Source organism: Leptinotarsa decemlineata, unplaced genomic scaffold, assembly GCF_025532065.1.
Source record: "Leptinotarsa decemlineata unplaced genomic scaffold, Ldec_3_MD MMD2_tig00000882_RagTag_RagTag, whole genome shotgun sequence".
Taxonomy (NCBI): domain Eukaryota; kingdom Metazoa; phylum Arthropoda; class Insecta; order Coleoptera; family Chrysomelidae; genus Leptinotarsa; species Leptinotarsa decemlineata.
Window position 1 is genome coordinate 21950782 of NW_027412556.1, and position 9864 is coordinate 21960645.

The following is a 9864-nucleotide window of genomic DNA, read 5'->3' on the forward strand; positions in this document are numbered from 1 at the left end:
TCTAATTGGATTATTTTGTTATCCAACATGTTCATCATCTGCTCACAAAAATCTTCTATCGAAATCGTCTTCCATGATCTCCTGAGTAGGTATCACTATATAGGGATGATTTTTTTTTTATATGTTTACCATCGATGTATGGCTAACATTAAATGTAGTGGATGCGTGTCTACTCGATGTATAGGTTTTCCTCAAACTCACATCACATCTAATTTGTGTTCATCACTCATTGCATTCATTGGCAGCTGCTTTTTTTATCTGCCCCACATGACCAAGCTCGCGAAACTACTTCTCTATTTTATATAAAAATGATGAGTGAACTTCCAAAAAAAAGGGGACACCCGGGTTTGAACCGGGGACCTCTCGATCTGCAGTCGAATGCTCTACCACTGAGCTATATCCCCTATAAAAAATACACTTTGATAACATTTCATGAGTTTTTATATGAAAGAAATAGGTATGCTTCAATAATAGTTTTCATAAGAATTATATGGGAGCAAAAAACTGATCCTTAAAATATATCATACTCGTCATGTTAGGTAGATACGGAAGGGCAGAAGGGTCACATGTTTTCATTGTTTGTTGGAAATTACAACTTTGAATCTCGAAATTTCGACTTTCATCAAAGTTTGACTTTATACCATGATTTCGAAATCCTGATGAAAATCCATAACGTATTCAAAAAATATTTTGTTGTGAGATTTTCACTAAACAGTTCACAAAACCGCGAAACTTAATTCACTGTACCATGGCTTCCTGAGACGAGTTCATAATAATCTAATTTTTCCTAATTATTGCTTTGCATAATATCCCAATTTGATTTATGTGAAGTTATCCACGCTTTTCTAGCCACGCTTTTTGACGTGTAGACCATCGTAAGATTCCTAGAAACCATTGTGTTGGTAACGCTTAGATTTTGTTTTGCACTTTTTGAAGGAACCACCTGTTGCTTTTAACAACACTTACGAGAGTTTTCCCAAGATGGCGCTATTCTGAATTGTTCGAGTCCCCGCTGAGTCAGTCAAATTAATTATTATCTGTCATTGTCAAAAAGAATTTTCAACTTTTGGTATTTTGAAATTGATATTTTTTGTCATCCCAATCTTTACATTGTTCGCATTTTTATTATAGTTTTCGTTCGTTAGTTCTCAGTTATTTTAGTTTGGTTACATTTTTCAGTAGTAATAAGGAATAGTTTTATATAGTGTATAAGGATACTTTTTGTAAAATGGGACAATTCTGTATTTTGTGTGGACAGTGTAAAAATTCGAGTAATCATCTGTATTCAGTGCCAAAGGTAAATGCAACATTTTATAATTACTGTCAATCCACCACGGATAAACTAAGTTTGTATCAGCCTGCACCAAAAACCAACTTCATATTTTGAATAATCCTTCACCCTTTCAAATCCACCTTCTGCTACTAGAGTATCATTACTTTCTTAATCATAATATCAAATTGAAAATAAACATTCACTTATGCTTTTTTAAAAAATTTTTAAATACAACTTAATACCTAGTTGCATAGAATCATAGATACCTACAGATGAATATTACAGTATGCAGATAGATTTATTGCATTTCTACAGAATTATCATGAGAAGTAAGTAAGTTTACAGTCACATGAAATTTAACATCCATTTAAAATATCATGATATTTTAATCATGATACAAATAAAAAATTAAATCTATATCAACAATTAATAAATCATAGATTAAGCTTGAAAATCACTGACTGAGTAGAGCTCCATGTCAAACAAATAGTTCCTCAAGCCTAACAGAATGTTGTATATTTTTGAAATCTTGTGGAAAATTATTGTAGAACTCGAGTGTGTTGTTGTACTGTGGACTTGTATAAAAAAATTTATTGGGTGGTTGAAAGACTACTCATGTATGATGAGAAACCTAATGTTCTCTTAAATATATACTTGCAGTAATTGTTAGCATATAGAATTCCAAGCAACCAAACAGTATGCTCTTCCCCTTCTAGCTTTACCTATCTAGAAAAAAAAAGTTATTTTCAACCGGCTGTTCTCTAACGGTGACCCTCAGAAGTTCGCAGTTGGAAACAAACACTCAATGCCATTCATTTCTCTTGAAGATGAAAGATTGTTGTTTTCGGTTCAACTCAAGCATATCAATGTCCTTTAACAAATTTCATATAAGGCTCATAACGGACTTTAAAGAAAGTTATTGATAACATAATATGAGAAGAGATATTTATGTAACAATTATTTAATTGAATCATGTTGAAAAAGGGATATGTCACAAATTGTCTGAATGTGTGGAGTTTAGTTATAACATTTCACATTATTTTTCATTTCAATGATCGCAGCTGCTGTTTTGTTCAATATTTTACATCATATTTTCCCTTCATACCTTTCATAAAAGTACATCATTATTCAATACGGGCTAATAGGTGCTAATATAATAAAAGGTCATAGTGGAAGAAAGGGGTAAAGTTGAACAACATTTTCTACAAATGCCTGATTCACAGAAAATTAACTTCATTAACTTCACCCTGTATTTCCTGATATTTCAATATCTGTGTAAGCGTCCTGCTTACACATGGAAATAATAAATACGATATCATTATTATAAACAGCATCTTCTGAGAACATAATCAAAAAGAGGTGTATCTTTTAGAATCTTTCTTGTGAGACGGTTATAATGAAATGCCAGTAGGAATAAAAAAAAAATTATGGAAAAGTTGTTATCGAACAAAGGGTTATATTTAGGTATACATGCTAAGAATCGCACGTTAAAAGGTAAGATTTCGTTAATCCCTGTTCGCACAAGTTTCGACTTCTGAGGGCTGCCGTTTGTAGGGAAACGACAGCTGGTTAACAGAAAAACCAATTTTAACAAATACCATTTTAGTCTCAATTTATTCATTTGTATATAGGTGAACCCCAATTTTTGTTTACAATAAATTATATAACAAAGAAAGCTTGTACTGTAACCACTTATACTACTACTACTATAATTATTATAGACACATTTATGTGTGTTGAATGAAGGACAATCAAAGTAATGAAAAACATTTACATGAGCAAAGAGTGAGATTCTTAAAAATATTTTCATTATCACAGAAGAAATTGATTTTATCAGAGTAGTTATTTTCAAGTCTCAACATTTCAGATAAAGGAGAATGATACCAATAGTTAGTTGAGTGATATGGTGCAATAAATAGCTTTATTTGTCTAATGGACCTCCGTGGAACGTTGGAAGTTATAAGGGAGAGAATTTCTGGACAATCAATGAAACCAGATATAATTTTGAATAGATAAAATAATGATTTAGTGTAACTTCGATTCTGAAATCAGCATGAAATATTTCTAAAATCGAACTGAATGTATAAACCCATCCTGTATAATTTCGCAATAGTTAGTTTCCTGGCTTTGCCCTGATCATTTTCAGTAAAAATATTTGACTGCAACTGAGACAATCATATTCAGTTGCGTTGATGAAGTAATCTTAGAGAGTAAAGTTGATACTGAAATTAGTTTCAATGAATATCTTATGAGGAGTACTTCGTCAACGCCGCTGACTGTCGTAGTTGCAGTTGAAACGTTTGGAGTTTACCAAAGAAGACAACAGCAAAACCCGAAAACCAACCAAAACATTGAAGTCAGTCATGAAATCATACTACATGAGCTATTGAAAATTGTTGATGAAGGATGCTGAAATTTTCCCAGATTCAAAGATTGACTTTCTTTTTTTTATAACTGGTTTTATTTTTCAGTTTGCAGTTGGATTATCCAGTGGAAAAAACTCCGTTTGAAACATGAACAACTGAAATACTTGAATTCCTATATTTAGTTCTGTGATCAGTTTTTTCAAAGAATATTTGATAAAGCTTCTGCCAAATATCTGATAAGGATTGTGTGATTATTTATATAGTTTTATTAATTTAATTAAATAACATTTATTGATCTAAAGGGTAAAACATGTTTTAGACAAGTAAATTGATTGATATATAGCCGTTACTATGTGGTAGAAGATCATCATGAAAAATTTAGATTTTAGACAAGTTCTATTGTGAAATTGACGTGATAGTCATTTTTATAATAAAAATAGGTATTTTGATATTTTTTATTTCTCAGTGAAACCGCTCCTGAACTTCCACTAAACGTTTTTCCTAGTCCATCCTGTAGTATTCTACCCGATTTACACTCTGTCACAAAACATCCATTGGCAAATTCTAGCAGTATTCAACTAGAGAATATTCCTAACCCCATTTTGGTTTCAAATACTTGATGACATCCAGATTGAACCAAGATCATTTGGAGGTGATAATGTTCACATATCCATAACAACTTTGTTGATATCATTTTCAGCATTTTTGGGATGATGAGAGCTGCAGGTGGATGCAATACTCATCCCGAGTCAATTCAAGTTGAACAAATATTCCGCCTAATGTCCCTCTATTCTCTGATAAAACCGCCCAGGGAAAGTAATGTTAGTGGAGGAGAAATGATGAAATCCCTTCTTCATATTGGAGATCTGAAAGAAAAACAGCAAAAATTTATATTCTATATTGAAATAGAAGAAACTATCTCCGAAATTGAAGAGGACTTCTCAGGTATTGATGAAGCTTTTGCTTATTTCTGTGAATATGTTGCAAAAAAAATTAAAGGCAACACCAAATGTGGAGAATGTGTGGATTCGATATTGGGGAAGGGAAATGAAATATTCAATTCCCTCATAAGAAACAAGAGCAGAGGATTTTTAACATTACCATCACAAAAAATTAATAGCTTTCTTCACGATGTTGAAGCCGCAATAATATCAGGTGTTTTTGAGAGGGAACTTAAAAGAAATTGCTTTCCAGTAATTTTAATCAAATTGTCAAATTTTTCTCCCAAAAATATTGTAGGTTGTGAACACCACAAGGAAGAATTGTCAAGAGAGGCACTGAGGGCATATTTGATCTCTAGATTGAATATCTGCTGTGCTAAAGAGCATAATGAAAGAGCCCTCGAAAATTAAAATTAAAAAAAAATACCATTTTCTGTGAGTCAAATTTCGAAAAATCTGAAAATATCTGTTGAGATGTGATACTCTCATCAGCTGTATGTTTTTTCAAAATTTGATTGAATGTTTTCAAAAAACTACCAGTATCATAATTGATGATCAAATTGTTTGAAAAAAAGAACTCTTTTACACACTCAATGTAAAAGGTTGTAGTAAGCAATTAAAGTATATCAGAAGACATTTTGTATTTGTATTCTAAAAGACACTAAACTACTTTCATGCAGTCTGCAGAAATTCAACCATGGTGTTCTCTGAACATTACGGTATTTTACTTTTCGTGGGAACCTGAATATAAAAGAAATCCCATCACAAGGAAACTGGAAGTTAATTTACCACTGGTAAGGATATTAAATACAATTTCACCTCAGACTGATAAAAAACTAACTTAACTTTTGAACGGTTTGACGTAGAAACATGAAAAAAACGTTTGGGGGCTATAACCCATACTATTTTTTGAAAAAAAAAACACTGTGATTGCTCGATAGATGGCTGGGGGAGGCACTTCAACTTTTTTCAAAATTTTAATTGGCATGGGGGTCAAGTGTCAAATTGGTCTATCGGTGATGACCTGCACATGCAATCATAGCAAAAAATATGACTCAATGAAATCAAATTAAAATAATAATAATGGAAGATATTTGAATTAAACTTTGTTCAATTTATGCTGGAACTGTAAATTTCAATAATTATAAATACAGAAATCGTATAAACTTTAATATACTTTTACAGACAATAAATAGTTCACATTCTTTCTGAACCAAAGAAGTTATTCAATACATCTGATGATCAACGGAAGGTAATTGACCATCTTACATCTATTGTAAATTAATAAATTTTGCCTTGTAATTTCTCTCAAGTTATTTGCAGAACCCAAAGGCTTGCATGACGAGTTCAAGGTGGGACTGTAGTGCTATTTCTCTTGAGTGATTTTGTGTACTTAACGAGATGTGTATGTATAAGAAAATCAATGTCCTGATTCATGAGTAGAACTGCTAGGTGTGATACACATACATCCATAGTCTATTGAATATCTATTAGAAAACAGCTGTGTTTCTACTCATTACATTGTACTTCGTATATAAACCGCTTATTCCAAATTTTATGCATCAATGAGGAAACTTTTTAATTATTAATTAAAAAAAAACGGTTAAAAGTTGGTGCTTATCAAAATGATCTCTTAACAGGTAATCGAAAAGTTCGACAAAGAATTCTCTGGGAATGTTTCTTTGTAATCTAGTGAATTATTCAGTTGTTTTTCCATTCCAATAACATACTAAAAACATGTATTCAAGTATATAATCTTTATACTCACCACCTGTTTTGCGGAATTCGTTCCGATAAACAACCAATGTCAACTACATAATAACAACTGCCAACATTTCTTGAGTTGAAATATCAAGAAATTACACGAAATTTCTTCAAAACTTTGCTTGGGTTGAAACTTCAACTAATAATTCACCAGAACTTGGACACTTATCTTTCAATTTAATACTGACAATTCGTCAATAGCACTTAAAACACAAAAAATTCATTAACTCACTTTTCAAGTTATCCTAAAAGCACAGTAGGTATGAAAAATGAATGTGGAATTAAATATAAATACAAATACACCCTGTGTGGTCTTATGATTACAGTTTACTGTAATGACTGCTTGCGCCATCTGAAACGGCGTAAACGGCGTTGATCTCTGCTAATCAAGTTAGCCATAAATCCCTCATTTTACCCCAAACTTTTGCAGGTATGAGTAGATGCACCAGGGTTTTTAGACATCTTAGACCATCGATATCGGGATAGAGGAGAATATCCGTCCACTGTTGCCAAGTTTCACATAATTCCTAGCCACGCTTTTGTATGCCCCAAATTGTAATATATTATGAAAATAATAGTTTGAGGAGATTTTAAGGATGCCCTGAATGTATTAGAAACGAAAAATTCCTAATTTATCAATGTCTTATCATTTAATTTCTTGAAAAAATTCTGCAGAGTATGAAAGTGGAAAAAATAAAAACTGATATTTTTACATATTTTTTCCTATATCTCCGGTAATAGTGGATGATCGTTGATGAATGTCTCACTGTAATGTAGCACATTATTCATAGATGACAATTACAAGATCAAATCAATTTGCAGTGCCGTCGGAGAGGGTGTGAAAAATAAAAAATTAAATTTTTTACACATTTTTGCTTATATCTCAGTTAATAGTGAATGATCGTTAATGGATTTCTCACTGTGATATAGCACATCATTCATAGATGTCATGTACAAGATCAAATCAATTTGCAGTGCCGTCGGAAGGGGTGAAAAAAATTAAAAATAAAATTTTTTGACATATTTTTGCTTATATCTCCGTTAATAGTGGATGATCGTTGATGAATTTTCCACTGCAATGTAGTATATTATTCATAGATGTCATGTACGAGATCAAATCAAATTGCAGTGCCGTCGGAAGGGGTGAAAAAAATTGAAAATGGAATTTTTTGACATATTTTTGCTTATATCTCCGTTACTAGTGGATGATCGTTGATGAATTTTCCACTGCAATGTAGCACATTATCCATAGATGTCATGTACGAGATCAAATCAATTTGCAGTGCCGTCGGAGGCGGTGAAAAAAATTAAAAATGAAATTTTTTGACATATTTTTGCTTATATCTCCGTTAATAGTGGATGATCGTTGATGAATTTTCCACTGCAATGTAGTACATTATTCATAGATGTCATGTACAAGATCAAATCGAATTGCAGTGCCGTCGGAAGGGGTGAAAAAAATTAAAAATGAAATTTTTTGACATATTTTTGCTTATATCTCCGTTAATAGTGGATGATTGTTGATGAATTTTCCACTGCAATGTAGTACATTATTCATAGATGTCATGTACAAGATCAAATCAATTTGCAGTGCCGTCGAAGGCGGTGAAAAAAATTAAAAGTGAAATTTTTTGACATATTTTTGATTATATCTCCGTTAATAGTGGATGATCGTTAATGAGAGAGAGAGAGAGAGAGAGAGAGTTCGGTTCAAAGGATGAAAATAAAATTTGCAGAGGCCCAGTTCCATGGCCCTAAAAAAATAAAAATTCATGTTGAAACTATTGATTAGTTTGATTAGTAAACTAACAGGAAATGCTAAATTAGTAGTTAATATTCAAAATGTCACAACTTGGAAGAACTAGACGAGATAATCGAAGAGTCCGAACGTCTAGCCGGCCCCTCTATTACTTTTGACAACCAAAACTCAAATACCCCAGACTACCAACCATCTTCGGATATATTAGAAATAGGTAAACCTCTTCAAGATAATATTTCTATGATAGTTAATACCGACACAGAATCTACTCAAACTCCTGAAAAACATGAACTAAACCCAATTGAAGAAATTGATGACGTTACCGTACACACTAATACCAAGGAAAATCCAATTGTTGAAATACCCATTTCAGAATCCCCGGTAAATTTTGGTCAAAACCAAATTATTTTTCAATCTGTTCTTCATCCACCATCTAAACCAAAAATAAAGATCTTATTTGAGAAGAAACAGAGAATGACTGTTCAGCTTTCTTTAAATAATTTTGAAAGAGACGTAATCGATTTTGTAAAAGAATATATCGCACTTAACATACCTTATTATCTTTACTCAGATAATTATGAACGATTTTGTGAAGTAATTAGACAAAATTTCAAATGGCCTTCATTAAAATTTAAAAGATGTAAACTTAAACTAATCGATGTCACAGATAAAAAAGAAGCTTTAGAACTGATACAAGGATATCACGAAGGTAAAAGTAATCATAGAGGCATTGATGAGACCGAACAAAAACTCAAAACCCTTTATTATTGGCCCAATATGAAAGATTCTATCCAAACCTTTATTAACGAGTGTGAAATCTGTCAAAGAAGTAAATACGAAAGACAACCTATTAAAACAAAAATGAATATAACCCCGACAGCCACCAAACCATTCGAAATTATCCACATTGACGTTTATACTTTAGAAAAAAATAAATTTCTTACTATTATAGACAGTTTTTCGAAATACGCGCAAGCATATCTATATCTAATTTGTCAACTATATCGGCTACCGATATAGTTGACAAATTTTTGATTTTTTTCTTCACATCATGGCGTACCTATCCAAATTATAGTTGACAACGGATCTGAATTTAAAAATACAGTTATTGAAGAACTTCTCAAACTGCACAAAGTAAATGTACATTTCTGCTCACCCAATCATCCCCAATCAAACGGACAAATTGAAAGACTTCACTCTACTCTCATTGAACACATTAGACTTCTCAATACTAGAGGATTTCTTAAAATACCGCCTCAAACGAAAAAGGTTTACGCTATACTTGCATACAATCACTCAATACATTCTGCAACAAAATTGAAACCCATCGATATAGTTAATGGACATATAACCAATGAAAATCCATTCGATATCGACATAGACAATATTCTTCTCAATGACTATACAAACGACCACCGAGAAAAAACTAAATTACTTTATGCGGAAATGAACAGAAAAATAATGAATCAAAAAGAAAAGGTTATTTCAAAGTCTAATGAAACGCGCGATAATCCAGAAATGTTCAAACCTAATTCAAAAACGTACGTGAAAAAACACTTGAGACAAAAACACGCTAACAAATTTGAAAAACCGACCACTACCACAAACGTAGACGAATCTATGAAGACAGTTTCCACAGAAAATCACGAAAAAGTACACATGGACAATTTAAAAAGACCAAGAAAGAAGTGCTATGATTTTAATAAATAGTTCATTTCATTTCTTTTCAGAATACCTTTTGTATTCGGACTTCAAGACAGA

At 32.1% G+C, this 9864-nt stretch overlaps 1 long non-coding RNA gene and 1 other non-coding gene across 2 annotated transcripts; one reads left to right on the forward strand and one right to left on the reverse strand.

Annotated features, from left to right (window-relative positions):
• Nucleotides 1–332: 332 nt before the first annotated feature.
• On the reverse strand, nucleotides 333–404 carry TRNAC-GCA (transfer RNA cysteine (anticodon GCA)). Its single transcript has one exon. It is a non-coding gene; the product is annotated as a tRNA-Cys (tRNA).
• A 495-nt stretch (nucleotides 405–899) lies between these two features.
• LOC141482225 (uncharacterized) lies at nucleotides 900–4415 on the forward strand. The gene is made up of 3 exons (XR_012465416.1): nucleotides 900–1297; nucleotides 3745–4291; nucleotides 4340–4415. It is a non-coding gene; the product is annotated as an uncharacterized lncRNA (long non-coding RNA).
• Nucleotides 4416–9864: the final 5449 nt, after the last annotated feature.